Source organism: Phocoena sinus, chromosome 17, assembly GCF_008692025.1.
Source record: "Phocoena sinus isolate mPhoSin1 chromosome 17, mPhoSin1.pri, whole genome shotgun sequence".
NCBI lineage: Eukaryota > Metazoa > Chordata > Mammalia > Artiodactyla > Phocoenidae > Phocoena > Phocoena sinus.
The window spans coordinates 76,051,085-76,071,324 of record NC_045779.1 but is presented as its reverse complement, the minus strand read 5'-3'; the positions used below and the strand labels follow the sequence as shown (position 1 = coordinate 76,071,324).

Here is a 20,240-nt window from a genome sequence, read left to right as displayed (position 1 = left end):
AAAAAAATAGTGGACGTTAACACCATTGGTCAGCGGGGAGGAGGGAATGCAGATTTAAATCACAATGAGAGAGCACTACACACTCGTGAGAATGCTTAAAATGACAGACTGACAATGTCAGGTGTCCACAAGGAACATGAAGCAGCTGGAAGGCTCATGCCTGGGTGGGAATGTGAAACAGTGCAACCACTTTTGAAGAGGCTGCTGCGGTTTCTTACAAAACTAAACATACACGTACTCTGCCCAGCAGTTCCAACTCTAGTTATTTACTCAAGAAAAATTTAAAAACATATGTTCACAAAAAGACCTATAAAGAATGTTCCAAGCCAAAAAATAGAGCTCAGGTGTCTGTTACAGGAGAATGAATTAACAAATGGTGGCATTTTCCTAAGGGGATATTTACTCAACAACAAAAACTGACAAACTCCTAATACATCACCATGGGAGAATCTCAGGAACCTTATGCCGAGTGCGGGGAGCCTGACCCAAAATAGCATGTACCGTGTGGTTCCGTTCAGTTGAGATCCCAGAACCAGCAAAACTCTTCTGTGATGGTGGAAACAGAGAATCGGTTGCTTCTGGAGAGGTTGGGATGGGCTTTGACCAGGAAGGGGCACAAGGGGATTTTCTAGGTGATGGCCATGTTGTATAGCTTGATATTTGGGTGTGGGTTCCACAGGTGCCTGCCATTGTTAAAATTTAGCCAACGTGTACTTAAGAGTTGTGCATTTCTCTGAGAGTCGATTTTATATCAAAAGAGAAACTGTAAGCAGATGTTAAGCTCTGCCTGCTGAAGGACTTGGGGGTGGTGTATGACATCTAAACTAGTCTTTGAAATGCCTAAAAAACTAGATTCCTGGATGGGTGGAGGGATGGGAACGTGGACAGACTGAGTTGATAAAGCAAATAGAATAAAATGTTAATTATAGACTATACCAGTGGGTATATAGAGTATTCTCTGAGGAATTCTTTCAACTCGTAAGAAAATGTTGGAAAAAAATAAGCAACTGAAAAAGCAGCGAAGGGCTTCCCTGGTGGCGCAGTGGTCGAGAGTCCGCCTGCCAGTGCAGGGGACACGGGTTCGAGCCCCGGTCGGGGAGGATCCCTCATGCCGCGGAGCGGCTGGGCCCGTGAGCCACAACTGCTGAGCCTGCGCGTCTGGCGCCTGTGCTCCGCAACAAGAGAGGCTGCGATAGTGAGAGGCCCGCGCACCGTGATGAAGAGTGGCCCCCGCGTGCCGCAACTAGAGAAAGCCCTCGCACAGATACGAGGACCCAACACAGCCAAAAATAAATAAATAAATAAATAAATAAATAACTAAAGCAGCGAAGCCCGACAGCCCCGCCCCCGGCCCCCGCCCCACCTTCCTTTCTCTTCCTCCTCCCAGAGTCTGTGTGTCTCGGAGGCCATGGCATCATCCACTCCATGCTTTACTACTTTATTTATTTATTTATTTTTTGCGGTATGTGGGGCTCTCACTGTTGTGGCCTCTCCCGTTGCAGAACACAGGCTCCAGACGCGCAGGCTCAGCGGCCATGGCTCACGGGCCCAGCCGCTCCGCGGCACGTGGGATCCTCCTGGACCGGGGCACGAACCCGTGTCCCCGGCACCGGCAGGGGGACTCTCAACCACTGCGCCACCAGGGAAGCCCTTTACTGCTTTATTGTATTTATTTATAGCCACAACAAACACTGTGTTCAGGTTTTTCTTTAATGACATAAGTGGTTCCATATCATGCGTCTTTTTCTGCACGTCTGTATAACTTTAAGTCAGCACTGTGCTCTCGAGTCGAACATGAGTCGGGTTTCTGCCTTCTGACTGCTCTTCATGATTCGTTCGTGAGTGCACCGTTTATCCATCTCCACGCTGATCCACGACGAGGTTGCTTCCAGGGTGTGGCTGTTTAATGTCATTATTGATGATGATGACATATAAATGCACAGTCGTATTTGCTGTCTGGGGCTGATACTGGGAGGGTGTTTATGGCCTAACCCTCGAGCGGAAGGAAACACTCCCTCTCAAGAGCTCCTTGTTCTAGGGGGTTCTTGCTGTGCGGGCGTGTGCAGGGCTCACGTGCTCGTGCACGGAGGCCGTGGCAGCCGTGCTGAGTGTTCTGGCTCCAGGGCGTGAGGACAGGCTCTTTCCTGGGCTGCTGCTACGTCCCTGGTGCTCTAGGCCACCGGCAGCGCCCTGGGCCCCGTGCTGGTCCCCAAGTTGTGAAGGAGACCGTCTGCCCCCTGCCTTGTCTGCCTAGTCTAGATGTTTTGATGTAGCCTGGGATCCCAGAGGACATCCTTCTGGTTGTCTCATGACACCAGCATAAATCCTGCTTTAAAAAAATTACAAATTGCTGAGCTTGTTCTAAGCTTGACTCTCTGTCAGCCACAGAAGTCAGCGATGTTAACAACCCCGTTTGCAAATAAGCACAGTTCAGTCTTGTGCTTCCGGCTTCTTCCTTGTTAAGCGTTTTCCTTAAATTCTCATTTCTTGATGCATCTAACTCACACATTCTTTATTCATTCATAAAACATTCATTCGATAAATATCGATGCTTCGAGAACTTGCTCTGGGGTGCCTGCGTCAGGCTTCAGGAGCTACAGGATGAGTAAGCAAGGACCCCTCGTGGCCGGGAGTTGACGACACTCCCCGGCCGGGGCGGCCCTGCCACTCCTGCCTGATGGGACATCCTGCTGTTTTGGGTGGGGGGTAAACCGGAGGTCGTGATGCCCCGTTCTGTCTGGGGAGTCAACTTTGGCTCTGCTCCCACTGCCCCCGCTAACCCAGGGGGGACCACCGGGCATCCCAGCGTTCGCAGGGATGCAGGGAGTCACTGTGCTTCCCTTTCCAGACCTCTCCAGCTTTGCCTGGTTTGGACGCACGCTCTGCCTCCGTGGAGAGGGCCCAGGTCTTTGGTCTGACAGAGCAGGTCTGGGGGAGGAAGCTGTGGTGGGTGGACCTTGAGCTCAAGGTGGACTCAAGGTGGAAGCCCCTTGAGTCCTGGGCTGCTGTCCCCGTACCTCCAGGTTCTGTCTCCTTGGAGCCCAGTGCCCTCCCGGAGTCCTGAGCTCAACCCGCAATGGCTGTCCCCCACCCCCACCCCGCCCCCACACACACCTCGGACTTCCCTAGGCGCTCATGAGGGCTGCCCTCGGCCAGGCTCAGCCACTCTGAGGAGAGCAGGGCGGGCCAGCTCTCGCCGGTGGTGAGGGCAGCGGTGGCCCTCAGACTCTGGTTTTATCTCCCAGGGCGTGGCAGGCCACCTTCCCACTGCTCCCTGGGGAGTGGGCAGATGAAGCACGGGTTCTGCCGGGGTGACACAGCCTCACGCTCAGTGAAAAGCCGTATTCCTGGAATCCACGTAGCCGTGATGCTGCTCTTCTCAGAGCCCTGGCATCCTGGGTCACAAGGCATTTGACGTCCTTTTAAGGGTGACCTGCAGTCCAGGAGAGGGACCAACTCCAATTAGACTGTTGGGAGCCTGCATCCGTCTCCCCCTCCCTCCGGGTAGAAAGGCGTGCCAAGTACACGAGAAACGTGTCCTTGGAGTCACAGTTTCTGAGCCCCGTGTGTTTGCAGGAGGTCAGGCACTCTGTCCTCCTAGTACCCTCACACAGGAGATTCTGTCCGCATGTTATAGACAAGCAGACTGAGTACAGAGGTCAAAGGCACTTGGTGGGACCCAGGTCTGAATGACGCCACGGCTGAGCTTGGAATGGTGATTTAAGATGGGCTGGAGATGCTAACACCTATGTATGGAATCTAAAAAACAAACCAAAAAATGGTCATGAAGAACCTAGGGGCAAGATGGTAACAAAAACACAGACCTACTAGAGAATGGACTTGAGGATACGGGGAGGGGGAAGGGTAAGCTGGGACAAAGTGAGAGAGTGGCATGGACATATATACACTACCAAGCGTAAAATAGATAGCTAGTGGGAAGCAGCTGCATAGCGCAGGGAGATCAGCTCGGTGCTTTATGACCACCTAGGGGGGTGGGATAGGGAGGGTGGGAGTGAGACGCAAGAGGGAGGGGATATGGGGATATGTGTATATGTATAACTGATTCACTTTGTTATACAGCAGAAACCAACACACCATTGCAAAGCAATTATACTCCAATAAAGATGTTAAAAAAAAAAAAAAAGATGGGCTGGAGGGGGCGGGGGGGAAGCAGGTTCTGTTTTCTCCTCTTTCTGCTCTGTGCAGCCTTAGGTAAGCTGTGACCAGCGCCGAAGTCCATTGTCAAGCGTACAGGCCGGCAGGAGTCGGGGAGGCGGGGGGAGCAGGCTGGGTGTCCGGCTCGGGAGGCGCTCATTCATTCCTTCAACAAGCACCTCCCGAGCGGCGAGCGAGTACCACGCCCTGCCAGGAGATAGCATAGTGAGTAAGGTCCTCACTGTGTCCTCACTGCACTTACGTTTGGTGTGGAAAAAAGGCAGGGATTGTCGCACAGGCTGAGGAGAATCCAAAGCTGAGAGGAAGAAACCCAGCTTGGGGCTGGGAAGGCTTCCTGGAGGAAGTGGTGCTAATACAGAACAGGACACTGAGTAGGAGTGAGGTAGAGCTGGAGTGCAAGGGAGAGCAGCCCAGGTGAAGGGGCAGCGCACCCTGGAAAGGGGCGTGTGCATGGGGTGGCGTGAAGGGCCTCTTCACAGGCTGCATATTCGAGTTTTTAAACTGGAAATACCACTCTTATACCCATATTTCCTAGGGATATCTATGTCATCTTATAATTTAAGATACAACGTTTCAGCAAATGGACGTAGCAAATACCTTTTCACCTTCCTCATCTTTTCCGTGAAAGGTCCTTTGGAAATCGGTGACTCATCTCTCTTTCTGTGGCCTGGTTGATGCCTCAGTTCTGTAATTAAGCACCGTTAGTTAACTTCACTTTTGCCATACACAGTTTGTGACGCTTGGTCCGTGCTGATTGCCTTTCCTGGGGCTCCACGCCGTCGGTTGTGACATTGAGAATGTCCCCCAGACTTGCAGCTAGATGCCTGTAGTGACATTCATTTTCCCCCGAGGGGTGGTGTAAAGAAGAACCCACTTTCACAAGCATCTCCGCCTTTAATCCTCATCCTCGAGGTGTGGGCATCGTGCCCATCTCTGCTTATGTGTAAGAGAGCTCGAACTTGCCAAGGGCCACGCAGTTAGTTGTAACTGGAACCCAGGGCTGCCCAGTTGCCACCATACCCCTCCACGGGAGTTACCTACACTTCTTTAGGCTATGTCCCTGGAACTGGGCATCCCCCCATCTCCAGTTTCAAAAGATGACCAGAAACATTAGAACGCTTTTCTGAGTGAAACAGCATGAACTTCCTTAAGAAAATACAGTGTCGCCAGCAGCAAATGTACTGGAAAAATTAAGGTGTGATAATTATTGTGTTTTTGCTTAATTATCAAACCATTAAAATTAAATTTCACGACAACCCTCATTTATGCACAGATCTCTCTTAATTTACAGTAACAGATGCCGTCTCATCCCGTGCTTCAGGCTACCCCGCCTTGTCCCGCCCTCACTCACAGGGAGCCACTGCCTGCTTGGCAGGCCCGGCACGTCTGGTCCAGGCGTCTCCTCGCTGGGGAGCCTTGTCGTTGGCTGGCTGAGAACAGGTCAGCCCTGTCCAGTGTCCGGATGGTGCACCGCACGGGTCCTAGAATGGCTGTCACGCCAGAGGGGCAGGGACGGTCTCTAGAGCAAGTACAACTTCGGCGCTCTGAGACTTTCCCCTTGACGCCGTCCAGGCCATGGCGAGGGCCAGACCCTCACATCTGGAGGATCCTGGCGGGGCTCTGGGGCGGCAGTGGGAAGGCCTGGGTGCCCCACGTCATTGTGGTTGTGTTTCTAGGGTTCTCTTGATGGTCCGAGGGGTCCAGCCTGTGGCTCAGCGCTGCATTCAGCCCGCAGTTTGTTTCTGGTTTAGCTTTTCTTCTTCTGCCTCTTGAGTGGCTTTAGATAAGCCTGTTCCCTCCTCTAGGTTTTAACTTCTTCCCGGGTCCTTTGAGAGGCTCAGACAATGTTTCCTGTAGGAATGAACGAGCAAATGAAGTGATCACGTGATAAGCGATGACTTGTGATCGGTTACTTGCTGGGCTGCGTGTTCTGTCTTCAACGTGTCTTTTGAGGTCGCTATCATGACCATCATCCCTATTTAGCAGGTGAAGAAACTGAGGCTCAGAGAGGTGACCAGCCAGGTGACCACTAAGGTCCTGTCCTCCTCTCGTTTTGACTTTGGTCTTCTGTAACTCCCCGCAGAGGGGTTTGGGGAGCAGCCTGTGCGTCCTCTACCCCCGCGATTGTTCACCTGTGTGCAGGTGCCCTCCCTGGGAACAGTGAGTGTGTCAGCAGTGATTTCTGCGCAGGCCAACCTCTGGTGTTTGTTTACCCGAGCCCAGAACAGCCCCAGCCCCAAATGTCTAGCTCCTCCTACCAGCTGTCTCCGTGTCTCTCTCTCGTTTAGTTCTGTCGAACGCTTCACGGAATCATGCAAGGAAGCCCTTGTTAGGAGCCCGTTGCTCTTTGCTGTGTAACCGCATTTGGAATTTGCGCATGGCCTCCTTCCACGGGTGGCCTGCCCTGTCCCTTGCAGTCAACAAGCCTGTGCCCCCAGCCCGGTGGTCTCTTCTGCAGCCGTTCTGAGTCAGAAGACTTTGTGGATTTTCTTTGTTCCTTTTTCAGGCTGGGAGGAAAGTGGGAGAGTCCTTCAGAAAGTAAACTTATGGAAACCAGGAGAAAGCACCTTGGTGTGTTCTTGTCCTTTCAGCTGCCCGATGGGGAAACTGAGGCTCGGGTTTGCTTCGCAGGCCCCGGGCAGAATGACGCTGGCGCCGGACGCCTCACTCCCTGGCCACAGCGTCTCCGCCACCCCACTCTGCCTCCCTCCCAGTTAGCGGTTTTGCAAGTCTCCTAAGAGAAACCCGATGGCGCCAGAATCAATAGGATCCCCTGATGGTTCATAGGCAGCAAGAAGAGGGGTCAGAGCTCAGCCTGGAGAAGCATCCAGGTGACAGAGATTCGATACCTGGAAGATGCTGCAGTTTGCGGACTCCGTTGACAGGAGAGAGTCTCTCCTCTTCGTGAGAAGAGAAAAACCAGGTCACTCACTTGGGCTCCACACGCCGGGCAGCTCTGTGTGGCCTCTGTTGTCCTGAGCGACTGGAGCCTCCCTGGGGCAGGAGGTAGTGCCCCCTGCACCCACGCCCTGGCTGCAGGCTGGTGTTCAGGCGCCCACCCCGTGGACACGGGCCTAGCGGGCGCAGACCTGGGGCCACACAGAGCCCAGGCCCGGTCTCGCTCGGCCACTGGCTGGCTCGGCAGTCTGGGTAAGTCGCCTGGCCTTGTCGAGCTTTCAAGTAAAGTGGGGATACTGATACATGTCCTGCAGGTCGTTATAAGTCCTAAAGTTAGTCCAGGCTGTGTGCCTAGCACTGCACGTGACCCCCGGCAGGTGCCCCATGACGGGCAGGTCATGTTATTTTCAGCTGTGAGAACGGCTCCCACCGTCCAAGCCGCCAGGCCTAGGGAAGGGCGTGCGCTGGGGGTCTTGGGCCTCCCTTCTGGGGAGATGACTGCGGAGTTCTGCTCAAGTGCTTAGTTATGACTCCGAGCCGCGTTGCCCAGGCTTCTGGGCGGTGTCTGACGTGGGGACAGAAGGTCCTCCTCTGTCAGGAGCCAGAGGCCACCCAGCCACTTCACAGGGAGGACTTACTATGAGGACTCGTTAACGAGGCCTGACCAGGGAACAGGTAACCAGGTAACTGGAAGGGCAGAGGGCGACACTGAGGCGTCCGCTGTAGCAGACCTGCCGCCCCTGGGTCTGGGGGCCGAGGTTATGGGCCGGCATCATTGCAGTTGGGAGGTGGGGGTTGGCGGGACGCCCGGGGTCTCGGGGGAGGTGCACCCACAGGAATCTCAGGCAGATGACCACCCCCGGGAAGTGACAGGAAGGCCCGGAGAGAGCAAGGCCGTCCCCCTGTGGTTCCTCGACCTTCGGCACGGATGGGAGAGCGGAACGTGGCCTGCAGGGTCAGCACTGCGGGACTTCAAGCCGTGACAGAGCCGCCCCACCGGGTCCTCCCCGATCTCCCCCTGGAGCCGTGCCTTGCTCCTCTGTGTGTCCATGGACTCTTGGATGGTGTTGGTTATTTTCTACCTCGCGTCTCGCTCTTGCCAGGCTAGAGGTTCCCAAACTTTGCCTCAAATTGTTATTACGGGGCTCCCCCCACCCCACCGCATCCTGATCTGATTGGTTGGGTGCCACCTGGGCATCGGGACCTGTAAATCTCACCTGGTGACTCTAACGTGTGGCCCTGTGCGGGGACCATGGGGCTCGACTACGGGTTCTTTGAGGGCAGCGTGTGTGTGTTGCTCAGCTCTGAACATCCCTACCACCTTGATCCACTGTCAGGTGCTCAGGTAATGTGCACGAGTGACGGAGTTAGCAGTGGGCGTGCTGAGTGTCATCACAGGTGTTCGCCTCCTCCTTAGGGAGCCTCCGCAGGGCGCCTCCACTCACAGCCTGACCCCATCGGGGGACACGGTGGTGATTATCCTCCTGGTTCAGTTCACCAGGAGGAGGTGGCGGGTCGTGACGCGGGTCTTGTGTTCTCTTTGGTGTTTATCCCTCACACTCCCAAGCCCAGTCTTCCCCAGCCACGGTGCTCCGGTTGGTCTGGAGCTAGAAATTCTGGGAACTCAACTTTCCCTTCGTGGGGATTGGAGTCTGGCCGTGGAGCCCCACGCGCAGACCTCTCAGGGTCCCCAAAGGTGTCTGCCCACATGTTAGGGAAAGGGTCTCGTCTTATCTGGTGGGAAGAGGAAAGTGCCCTGGACCGAGCCGAGGCGTGCGCTGCAACCCCAGCTCTGCTGGTCCTTGGTCGCGCCCTTGGCTGGTCCTTCACACTCTCTGATGCTGACGCCTCATCTGTCAGGTGGGCCACTTCAGCGAAGGTGCCGAAGGGAAGGGGTGTGTCGTTATTCATTCTTTTACTTAAAAACTTTATGTGGAGAATTCAAATATATACAAGAGGTGCCATAACAGTACTTCTCACCCAGCTTCTATAACTAGTGACTCATGGCCAATCTTTTTCATCTCTCCCTCACCAACTGCCCCATTTCCTGTGTTATTTTGAAGCAAATCCAAGACGATGTATCGTTTCATCTGCAAATATTTTAATAGTCAACATTGGAGTTCTTTTTAAAAACATAACTGCAATGCCATATCATGTTTTAAAATGAGCAGTTCCTCAATATCAGTGTTTAAATTTCCATTGATCTCGATGTCATGTTTTGTTTTTTCTTGTTTTTTTTTTTGCGGTACGCGGGCCTCTCACCGCCGCGGCCCCTCCCGTTGCGGAGCACAGGCTCCGGACGCGCAGGCTCAGCGGCCACGGCTCACGGGCCCAGCTGCTCCGCGGCATGTGGGATCTTCCCGGACCGGGGCAGGAACCCGTGTCCCCTGCGTCGGCAGGTGGACTCTCAACCACTGCGCCCCCAGGGAAGCCCACGGTGCCATGTTTTTCAAACATTCTTTGGAATCAGAATTCAAGAGGTTGATAAGTCTCACATCCATTTTTAATCTGTAGGCTCCCTGTGCATCTCTTTTTTCTCACAATTGTTCATTGACTAAATCAGGTCCCCCAGTTGGGGATTTGGCCAGTTGGGTGCCTGTGGTGGTGGTGACCTTGCTCCTCTGACTTCTTTTTCTTTATTCCTTATTAAATTGGTAGTAAGCTCTAGAGGCTTGATCATATTCAGTGATAGTTTTCTTTTTTTTTTGCAAAGAATCTCCATCAGAAGGCACTGGTGTCTGCTTATCTACTTTCTGTGATGGAGCCATTATTATTAGATCTTTTCCTTTTATCTATCCTTACACCCCAAATGCATGCCTTTTCATCCCCACGGGATGAGTAGACATTAAGAAATTCTCTAACTCTTTTTCATAAGCTCAAAATGAAACACACAAGCATTTTCTGTCTAAGGTTTGGAAAATGAACAGATGAAGAAGCAAAGCCGTTTCCTGTGTCTCTCCGCTCTAGAGCGTCCCGCCCGTCAGGTAATTAAGGCTCATTGTTCTCAGCAGCCGCCCAGCGGGAGACATCGGGGTAACGCTGGTGCTGCTTAGGGCTCTCAGAGGCCCAGCGGGATTGGGAAACCTCGTATCCACCTCTGGTAGCTGACGCAGCCCTGGAGCTGAGTGGCTCCAGGTCTGGCAGGACCAGGCTGCGGCCCACACGGGAGTGGCAGCATCCTGACTGTCCACGGGAACTGGTTTCAGGGGCTGGTGGGGAGAGGAGGGGAAGTAGAGTTCAGGATGTCCGGGACTTTGCGGCACATATTAGCCGGGGCAGCATCTGTGTGTATTTGTCATACGTTATGCTGCTTCCCCTGAAACTAGCTTAGGCTTGTAAATGTTTGTGTTTTTCCAGGGCAAGGGTTATTTTTCCCATTTGACGAACAGCTCACTGCAGCTCAGGATGGGAGAGCTGGGTGTTTCCCGTGCCCCGAGTGTTAGGGGGAGGTGAGGACGGGTGGACTAGTCTGGGCCAGATCTTAGCGGACCGTGGAGGCCGATGAGTCTTAATACATTTTTAATGAGGGATACATTTGAAGATGTCTTTGTCTTTTGGGTTTTCCTCGTTTTCACCTTCAGGATAAATGACAGCTTCACCCTGGCTTGAAATCCTCCTGTGAGAGCCATAGTCAAAGCCACGTCTTTGGAGGGGAAGGGGTGGTCACAAGAGAGCTCGAGGCAGGAGAGTGTCAGCTTGACCTTTTAGGAAGTGTCTGGAAGGGGTGACAGCTGGTGAGAGCCTGGGTGGTCTCAGGTAGGTCATGGTGGCTGCGCCTGGGGGCGCCCTTTGGAGCAGAGAGAAGAGTCGGAATCCGGAGACCCTCAGGAGGGAGGAAGGATAGAGGGTTGGTGGGTGTGGGTTGTGGAGAAGGAAAGGGAAGTTTCTAGTTTGGGCAGCTGGGGGTGGTGTTGCCATTTGCTTGCCTAGCAGATGCATGGCCAGGGCGGAGTGGGGAGGTTCTGAGGGCACAGAGGCTATGGCCGCAAGGCTGCTGTCCTCGCAGGGGCAGCCCACTTCCTGCTGCACCAGAAATGCCACGCTGTGACCTTGGGCAAAGAGCACAGCACTGGGAGCCGAAGGTCTGGCTTCTGGTTGCGTCTCTGCCAATGCCTGGCTCGTGCCCTTGGGCTTGTCATTCAGGCTGCCAGCAAACTGGGGTCTCAGTTGGGTCCTGTGAGGAAATAGCAGTGGAGCTGACTGCAAGCTGCAGGACACCTGGAAGACTTGACCACTTTATTCTCCTCCCTCCCTCCCGGGAGTGAGACCTTGGGGAAAGGTGGGGCAGAGGCGTGCTCTTCCCCGTCTCCTGGGACAGGCGTTCTGTATAACCGGCGCCTTTCTCTGGGGCCCCACAAGGGATCTCAAGCTGCTGGCACCCTGTTCTCCTGGCCCTGATCGGGCTCGTAACCGGTGAAGCTCAGAGAGGCCTGCTGGGCCCCTGCGGGACTCCGGGGGCTGCCCTTTTGTTTGGGCCCAGCTAGCGCCTCTGTTCCCCAGCTTAGGGAAGCTCTTCCTGTTCAACCCCACACACTGCCTTTGGGCCTGGGAATGGGACGCAGATCCCACCGTGGGAGGAGAAGTGAAAGGAGGGTCGGGATCCTCGTCCCGGCCAGCAGTGTGGGGCAGCCTGAAGCTGGGCAGGCTGGTCCCAGGGCCCGAGCCTGCAGGGGTCGGCAGGGCTGAGGCCAGTCCAGGGACCCTCCTCTGGGGTGGGAGTCTAGTCCACGGCGTGCGTCCTTTCTCGGACTGCCTTACCTAGCATCTTTCACATAAGGAAGCACTTCAGGGGTGAAATTGGGCTGGAACTTGGATAACAAGGCAGCCTCACAGCAGAGTATTAGAACCACTGGTGGCAAAACTGAAAGGAAACGGGTGTTGACATGATGGAGTCGTTTAATCTGTGTCAGTTCAGAAGGTCTCCACGAAGGTACATTGACTCAAAGGACCCGTTAGCCGGTGGAACCTGCCCACGATGGACACAGTAAAACCCGCGCTGGCAGAGGAGCTCCCCTCGGCTTCCAGCGCGTGAGCCGCTGTGCCCCTGGCCTTGGAGGGAAGGGGGCGTCCGAGGCTTCCTCCTGGACCACTTGCTGACGCCTCTGCGTTCTACACGGTCACGCTTTCTAGCCCTCCCCGTCAGCAGGAGGCTTCCGGGCCTCTCGTGTCATCCCCCCCACCCTTCTGTCATCTCTGCGTGCCCGTTGAGGAGACAGGCTCAGCGGGATCAGGTGACCCACCCCAGGTGACACTGCCCGTGGGTGTCCGAGCCAGGGTTTGAAGCGGGCTCGTGAGAGGCCTCCTGTGGTGAGCTCCCTCCTGTCGGCTCCCTGGCTCATTCTGCCTGTGAGTCGAGAGCTTCCCAGGAGCCTCTCCAGGCACCAGAGAGGCAGGTGTTACAGGACAGTGGCTTGGAGGACCCCAGAGTGTGTCGGGAGGGAAGGGCCAGTGACTGGGGCGATCAGATAGATCAAGGGCAAGGCTACATGACAGACCTGCGCAGGAGGGGTGCCATCAACGCGTATCATTCCCGAGGCCGTGACGTGGAGCATTTTAGCACAATAGCGGGTCCGCCCATTCAGGGCCATCTTATCAGTTGCCTTCCCTATCTTTCAACTTAAGAGTGAATATATTGCATAGGTATTATATGCACACAGTATGTGCACCGTGTATATACACGTGCTCAAGGTGTACTTACACACACCTGCACACATGCAAAAAACTATGAATGTTATCCTTACTATATTCAAAATACTGTTACAGCTCCGGGGGTTTGTGTGAAGTGCAGCCGTAGCTGAGAATCTCTCCACTTCAGAACTAGTGGAAAAGCCGTGCCTTCAGGGTTGCAGAGACCTGGGCCAGGTCCTCCCTCCTTGACCTCTGCCTGTGGCGCGATCTCGGGCAAGTTGCTTACCCTGCCTTGGCGTCGGTGTTGACATCTGCACACCCGGGCTGGTGGCGGTACCTGCCCGGGGAGGGGTTGAGAAGGCTGAGTGAGTAGCTCTCATGTACCTGCAGCTGCTCCAGACATGCCAGTCCCCTTGTGTCACCTCGGAGGTGCGTGGGGTACCCTGCTGTGTCAGTCACGGGGCATCCTGAAGGGAAAGAGGCAAAGGCCCTGTAAGGTGAGGCTTTACAGGGAGCAGACCACGCCTCCCTTCAGGAATGTCACTTCGTTAACGTACGGTATCAGTTGTCCACCAGCTGCCCGATTCCAGAGGCCAAGTCCAGTTGCCTCCTTCTACTGTGTCCTCCCCCCTGACATCAGGGTCGTCTTGGAAATCCCTGAGATTCACGGAAGACTGGGCATCCATTCCTTCCTGGGAAAGAGCTTAAGACTGCTGATAGTAGGAGCCTGTTTCCAGGGCCTGTTAGTGACCAGGGGGCACATAGTCAGAAAACAGGCACCTGAGAGCTGTGGGAATTGTTAAGGCCATGGGGCAAAGGCTGCGAGTTTCTCCGTTTAATGTATATACATATATATATATATATATATATATATATATATATATATATATATATGTATAAAGAGAGCGCGTGTGTATGTCATTGTGTACCCTCCATCCGCCTACACCAGCTTTTTATTAGGGAAATTGTTTTTTGTTTTCTTTTCATCCTTGCTGTTGTATATTCTGTGGGTTTGGACAATGACGCGTATAGTGACGTGCATCCATCATCATAACATCCCCCGTGCTCCGCCTGTGCGTCCTTCCCTCACCTCTGGCCCCTGGTCATCACTGATCTTCTTACTGTCTCCGTAGTTTTGTGTTTTCCAGAATGTCGTACAGATGGAAGCATACAGGACGTAGCCTTTTCAGGCTGACTTCTGTTATTTAGTGATATGCACTGAAGGCTCCTCCGTGTCTTTTCATGGCTTGATAGCTCCTTTCTTTTTAGCACTGAATAATATTCCACTGGAAGTGCCACAGTTTGTTTATCTATTTACTTCCTGGCGGATGTCTTGGTTGCTTCCAAGTTTTGGCCGTCGTGAATAAAGCTGCTCTAAGTACCCCTGTGCGGGATTTTGTGTGGATGTAAGTTTTCAGCTTCTCTGGGTAAACACCAAGGGGCATGGCAGCTGGATCGTATACTAAGAGTTTGTTTAGTTTTACCGGAATCATTGTGCATTTTAAAAAGCCAAAAATAATGCATACTTTTTTTGCCTCTTTCATCATCCAGTTTCCAAGTACTGTCCCACAGCAATAGGAAAAAGAAAAAGAGGGAAGAAACAGTAAAAGGACACATAGCATGGTGTGGGCTTGGGGCGTCCCGTTCTCTGTGTGCAGCGCCCCGCCCGACCCCGTCGGCCGCATCATCTCCTGATCCTCGGGGACTTAGGGCTTCCCCACTCCTCCCGCCTCTTATCCACGCGTCCCCTACATCTCATGCTGGGGTGTGCTTATTTGCTTGCGTGTCTCTCTCTGCCCTGGGAGCCCCCTCTGGGCAGGGATCACGTTCTCATTATCGCAGTGCTGGCTCCTGGCCTAGTGCCTGGCCCAGCAGGAACTGGATTGAATCACTTTCTGTATCATTCAGTTTGGGCTGAGTGTCTCCGCAGTAACAGAAGCCCCAGAACCTTAGTTACTTAGTGCCGCAGGAAGATGTGTTTCTTGCTCACGTTTTGTGTGTATCACAGGTTGGTTTAGCTCTGCTCCATTTTGCTTTCATTCGTGACCCACGTCCTCTGGAGACATCCTGGTTTGGGGACAGAGGAGAAGAGAAGGGTACCGGCCACATGAGAGCTCAGGAGTACTCTGCTGGGATGTGGCCTGGGTCGTGCCTGCACATTTTGTTGGTCAGAGAAGTCACAGGGCAGCCTGAGATCAAAGAGGCGAGGGTGGGCAGTCCTGTAGGAAGGACACCAAGATGTGGACAGTGCTGGAGTCCAAGTACTTTCTTTGCATTTAAAGGGAAACTACCATACTTCTTTGGGTCTTCATCTTTCACTTTTTGCCATCTTTAGAGGATGGTTGCTTTTTTCCTTTATGAACATATAACGTTACAACTGACTCTGCATTCTTTCGTTCTTTCCTACATTCGTTCAGAAGGCATTACTGGAATACCCGTCGTGTCCTAAGCACCGTGCTGGTGCTGTGTGGAGGAGGGCTCACAGACATACCCACTTAGCCTGGTGCGAGGCACATGTGTGCTAGGCGTGGAAGTGAATCCCTTGTTGTTTTAACTGGGGTTTATTGAGCACCTGTCAGACTCTGGCTGGAAGCCCAATCTCTGCTCTCAGGTTTTGTTACACGAGACCAGAAAGGGACTGATGTGCGTGACACCCGGCACGTGCCGGGCACCGTGCTGCCAGCTTTACAGACTTGCTTATTGAGCCTCAGCAATTGGAAGAGTGGGCAGCCTGAACCTATCCAGTAAAGGGGGAGACTGAGACCGTGGCTGCCCCATCCCCCGTCAGAGAGATTCGGGTGGGAGAGGCCAGAGTCCTCAAGTGTCCCACCCCGCACTCCCACGAGGCCGAGTGAGGACTGGAATTCGGGGCACCTGCTCTGGGGTCGCATGGCACGGCCTCTCCCTGTGTCCAGCTCCCCTCTAGGACGAGACAGGACCTCATCCCCCCTGCCCAGGATCCCTCTCCTCTTATGCAGGGCCTAGCCTGGAGGAAGTGCTCCTTGGTATTGGTTGAAATCAGCTGTCTTCATCACCTCATACTAGCATCCTGTTTAAAGTTGGTTTTTGTTTGTTTGTTTGTTTGTTTTTCAGAATTGATATGTACCAAGGACCTTTTTTCTCTTTAAAAACCTCCCTCCGAGAGAACTCTGGGGTGTTGTTCTGGAAAGCCTCGTGATGGAGGCTGCACAGCCCCCAGGACACCTGTCTGCCTTGCTTCCTTCATGGCTGTGTATTGCTGGTTAGGTTAGAGGGAATTCTTTTATTTCCAGTTAATTATCTCTTGCGAACCTGTTCTGCATTCAGCACACAGCAGACTCCCTACTTAACGTGTACATTCCTTGCTCCCTCCGGGACTCTTCTCTATTTTTTATAAGTAATTGCATTGTTTGTGTTTGCTTCTTGTGTTTTGGAGATGTTTCTGGAAGAGGAAGGCAGAGGTTATGGCTCCTGAATTCTAATGGACACCTTGAGAGGGGTGTCCTGAGACCAGGAGGTGAAGCTGCTTTGCTTTGGGAACCTTTGTTCTTGATAAGTAGTTCTGACAATAAAAAATTCACGAAGGCACTGTTTCTGCTAAACAGAACCTGAGGACCACCTTGTCAGTCCGTATTCCCAGCTCTGTGCCCAAGAGGTGTGTGCAGACCCCAGTCTGTTCACAGGAGACAGGGTGGCCGGTGGTCGAGAGGACCTGATGCTTCCCCCCAGGTGTTTTGCCTGACAAAAGGCGATCTTCAAGGGTGTCATGTGGGGAGCATCTGTAGCCTCAGGAAGCAGACAAGCCAGTATTGCAGCTACAAAAGGCATATTTCAGACCACACAAGAATATTCTTAACAGCCCTTTCCAAAGGCCCGAATGTCAGAGGCCCTGTGCTAGGTGCTGAGGGTCTGCAGACGAATAAGCCGTACACTCGGCACTGCAGTTACAGGTGGTGCGGGAGGGAGCCCAGATCTAGGGAGTGAAGGTGGGCAGACTGACAGTTACCGCCAGCCTGGGCAGCTCAGAACAGACATGGCCCTGGGGGGGCAGGGGCGGTGAGCGCCCTCACCCTGCCCTGCTTTCCTTGCATCAGTATAACGTGATGTGCCTTCTGCGCTCAGTCCCGGGGAGGAAATCAGTTGCTGTTGGGTTAATTTTAGGGAGAGCTTTCCTCTGCTGCTTTCACTGAACAGTCTTCTCAGGTGCGCCTATTAATAGCACTGGGGTCAAAGTTCCTTGGTAGAGATGTTTAGTATTGTAGGGAAATTAAAAATCGAGCCTCTGTCAAACATTATTCTTCCCAGAATTTGCTGAGTGCTTGAAGTTACACAGTCTTGCCATGTTTGTTTACCTTATTTAATGTCTTCGTGTTTTCTTTAATAACTATTCTTAATATTAGTTTGGAGATGCGGTTCTTCTGAATATCTGTAATGATTGTTCTGAAAAATACCTCTTAACTCCATCAACCTTTGGAACCTTGAAGTTGGAAGGGGGGTCTTTGAGATCGTCAGAGCCCTGACCGCTCATTACCGGTGGGGACCCTGAGGCCAGCAAGAAGGCAAAGTGGCCTTTTCAGGATCTCACAGCTGCCTGGAGGGAGAGCCAGGCTAGACTGGGCGTCCTGGCTTCTAGATCCCAGGCTGTGGCTTCCTAGCAGGGGGTTGAGTCCGGGTGTCTGAGAGAGGAAGTACCCTCAGAATCAAGTGTAGGCCGGTGCTCTGCACTGCGCCCCTTCCCTGAGGGAACAGATTCCTCTCTTCGGTCCACCTGGAGAATGTGTGCATTCTCCCAGACCCAGTCTAGCATCCTCTCTGCCGGAGGCCTGCTGAGACACTTCCTTCTTCTCTGTGTCCCACAGTTCCTGGCACCTGCCCTGCTGTTAGACTCTACTCTGCCATGACTGTGTCTACGGGTGTCTCTCCCCAGTGAGGGGTGACGCTCCACTCACCAGCGGCCATGCATTCCTCATTGTCTCTCTCCCTAGGGTCCAGGGCAGTGCCAAGTGGTTAACAAGGGCTGTAGGCAGGACAATGCCCCCCGCCTAAGAGACGTCCACGTTCCAATCCCCGGAACCTGCGGATGTGTTCCCTTACGTGGCGGAAGGAACTCTGCAGATGTGATTGAGTTAAGGACCTCGAGATGGGGAGATTACCCTGGTGTCTTCGGGCTGCCGTAACAAAGTACGACAGACTGGGTAGCTTGGAAACGATAGAAATTTCTTTCTCATAGTCCTGGAGGCGGAAGTCTGAGATCATCTGGTTGCTCTGGGAGGGGGGTTTCACACCCAGGTCTTTGTGGCTCCAAGCACTCCTGGCACTTTCCCGGCATCTGAAGCTTCCAGATGCTTCTGCCGGTCCTCACATTGCTGGAGGTTGTGCCTCACAAAGTGGGCTTTGAGGACGTTGGTCAGGGTCAGCTTTTTTTCCCATTTCCTCTTTGTCCCCTGGTGGGCATGGCTCCCTGTGGTCCACGGGGATTTATGAGCTTCTAGAGGAATGGGCCTCAGGTCTTGTGGGTCCCTCTCCCTTCCACGTCTGGATCTTCTGCCATGAAGTGTTAGGGTTTCCATGGACATAAACGCACCTTTGTGCTGCAGCCTCACTGCAGAGCCATTTGAGAATCTATAACAAAGAGCCTCGAAAGCTTTTGAGCCAGTGAGCGAGTCCCTCTTGGGAAGCTGTCCTGATGAAAATAAATCTAAACTACAGAGTGAGGGTTGAACACAAGGGTGTTTATTTCTATGTGATTTTTAGAAACCAATATGTCCGACCATAGGGCATGATTAGTGAATTACGGTACATTTGTATAATTGACTGTTTGCAGCCATCAGAGATTGTGTTTTTATAGAGTTTGTAATGCCGAGCTCCGCTGTCACAACGAGGATTGTGATGCCAGCAGACACAGGCGAGGGAGACACGCTGCTTAGACGAGAGTGAAGCAAACGCCACGTCTGGAGCAGGTGGCCCTGGCGCCGTGGTCTGCGAGGCTGGGATGTCCCCGAGCTGCTGCTGAGACCCGGGGCGGGGGTGTTGGGGAGCCCTGCCCAGGTGCTTGCCGAAGCTCTTGGGCCGTCCCTTGGGATTGTGGATCCTCCTGGCCCCAGTCACTGTACCTGACCCCCCTGGCTCTGTGTCTGCCTGTTCACCAGCTGGTGGGCAGCCACCGATGCTTCCACGAGGCTGGGAGAATCTGAAGTCCATTTCCCAGGATCAGGACCGATCACCCCCGCTCCAGGCCCAGACTGCAGAGGAGCTGAATTTCATGCCTGCAGCGTGGATACATGTCCACCGCTTAATGTGTGGAAGAGACAGGACATAAACTGGTATTTGTAGTGTGATACACAATGTGTACAAATCAACAAGCACGGCAAGTTCATGTGACTGGAAGGGAATGCAACAAAGTGTGCACGGGAAGAGAGTCGTGGGGGAATCTTTTCCTTCTGTTCTTCAGTGTTTATGATGTGCATGTAATAATATTATTCGAAATATATGCAAGTTATTTTTTTTTAAATCCTCAGCACATTGCATGACCAGGTGCGTTTCAGTTTTCCAAAGCCATGGTGTTCGCCTACCCATTTTATTGTTGGGTGTGTGCGTTCAGACCGCTCACTTTTTGTCCACCAGGAGCGCTGGGTGTCTCTGGGGACGTGATGGCCTCGTGCTCTCTGGGGCAGATCTGAACTTGACGCTTGCCCCCTCATCTCAGCCCCCCTTGTCCACTCAGGCACCTTCCAGAGTTCGCCGTCCTGCCAGGGCCTCTGCTCTGGGAGTCTTTTTTTTTTTTTTTTTTTTTGCAGTACGCAGGCCTCTCACTGTTGTGGCCTCTCCCATGTGGAGCACAGGCTCCAGACGCACAGGCTCAGCGGCCATGGCTCACGGGCCCAGCCACTCCACGGTATGTGGGATCTTCCCGAACCGGGGCACGAACCCGTGTCCCCTGCATCGGCAGGCGGACTCTCAACCACTGCGCCACCAGCGAAGCCCCGCTCTGGGAGTCTTTGTCGGAGACCCAGGCTGCCCGTTCCCGGCCCCCAAAGAAAATCAAGTGTGTCTAGAGAAGCAGCGTTGGGGTCAGTGCTCCCTTGAGGGGAGGCTGCAGTGCTGCAATGAGCGCCCCGTGCAGCTGGTGATCTCGCTTTTTCACTCCGCTCACTCCCCGTCGGCAGCTGTGGAGTCGTTTTCACTTGTGTTTGCAGCCACCGAAGCCGCGTCTCCAGCATCCCAGGGCGTCGTAGCCATGTTAACTGGCTTCCTGTGTGTCATCTCCTGAAGCGTCGAGGGTTGCTTAGCCAGCAGCGGCTCCCGTCAGCCCCTTTGGTGTGCGTAGGCAGCTTTCTTCAGCGGTCTCTGTACGGCCCTGCTCCTGGTGACCAGCACCCTGCCTCACCCCTCGCCGCCGCTCTGGCCTCCGGGACGTGCTCTGTCTCCAGCCCTCCGGCCGGACCACACGCTCACCTTTAGCCTCCTTCCTTCTGTTGGCTTCACGGGGTGCTCCTCCACCGGCTCTGCCCTCCCGTTTCAGGGTCATCGTGTAGAGCCTCTCTGCACGTGCAGTGAAG

The 20,240-nt window shown here is 53.7% G+C and overlaps 1 protein-coding gene across 3 annotated transcripts in view; it reads left to right on the top strand.

Moving 5' to 3' along the window:
- The window catches only part of TRAPPC9 (trafficking protein particle complex 9), a 515,410-nt gene that overhangs the window by 329,664 nt on the left and 165,506 nt on the right, over positions 1–20,240 (top strand). The gene's annotated exons all lie outside the window — the stretch shown is intronic.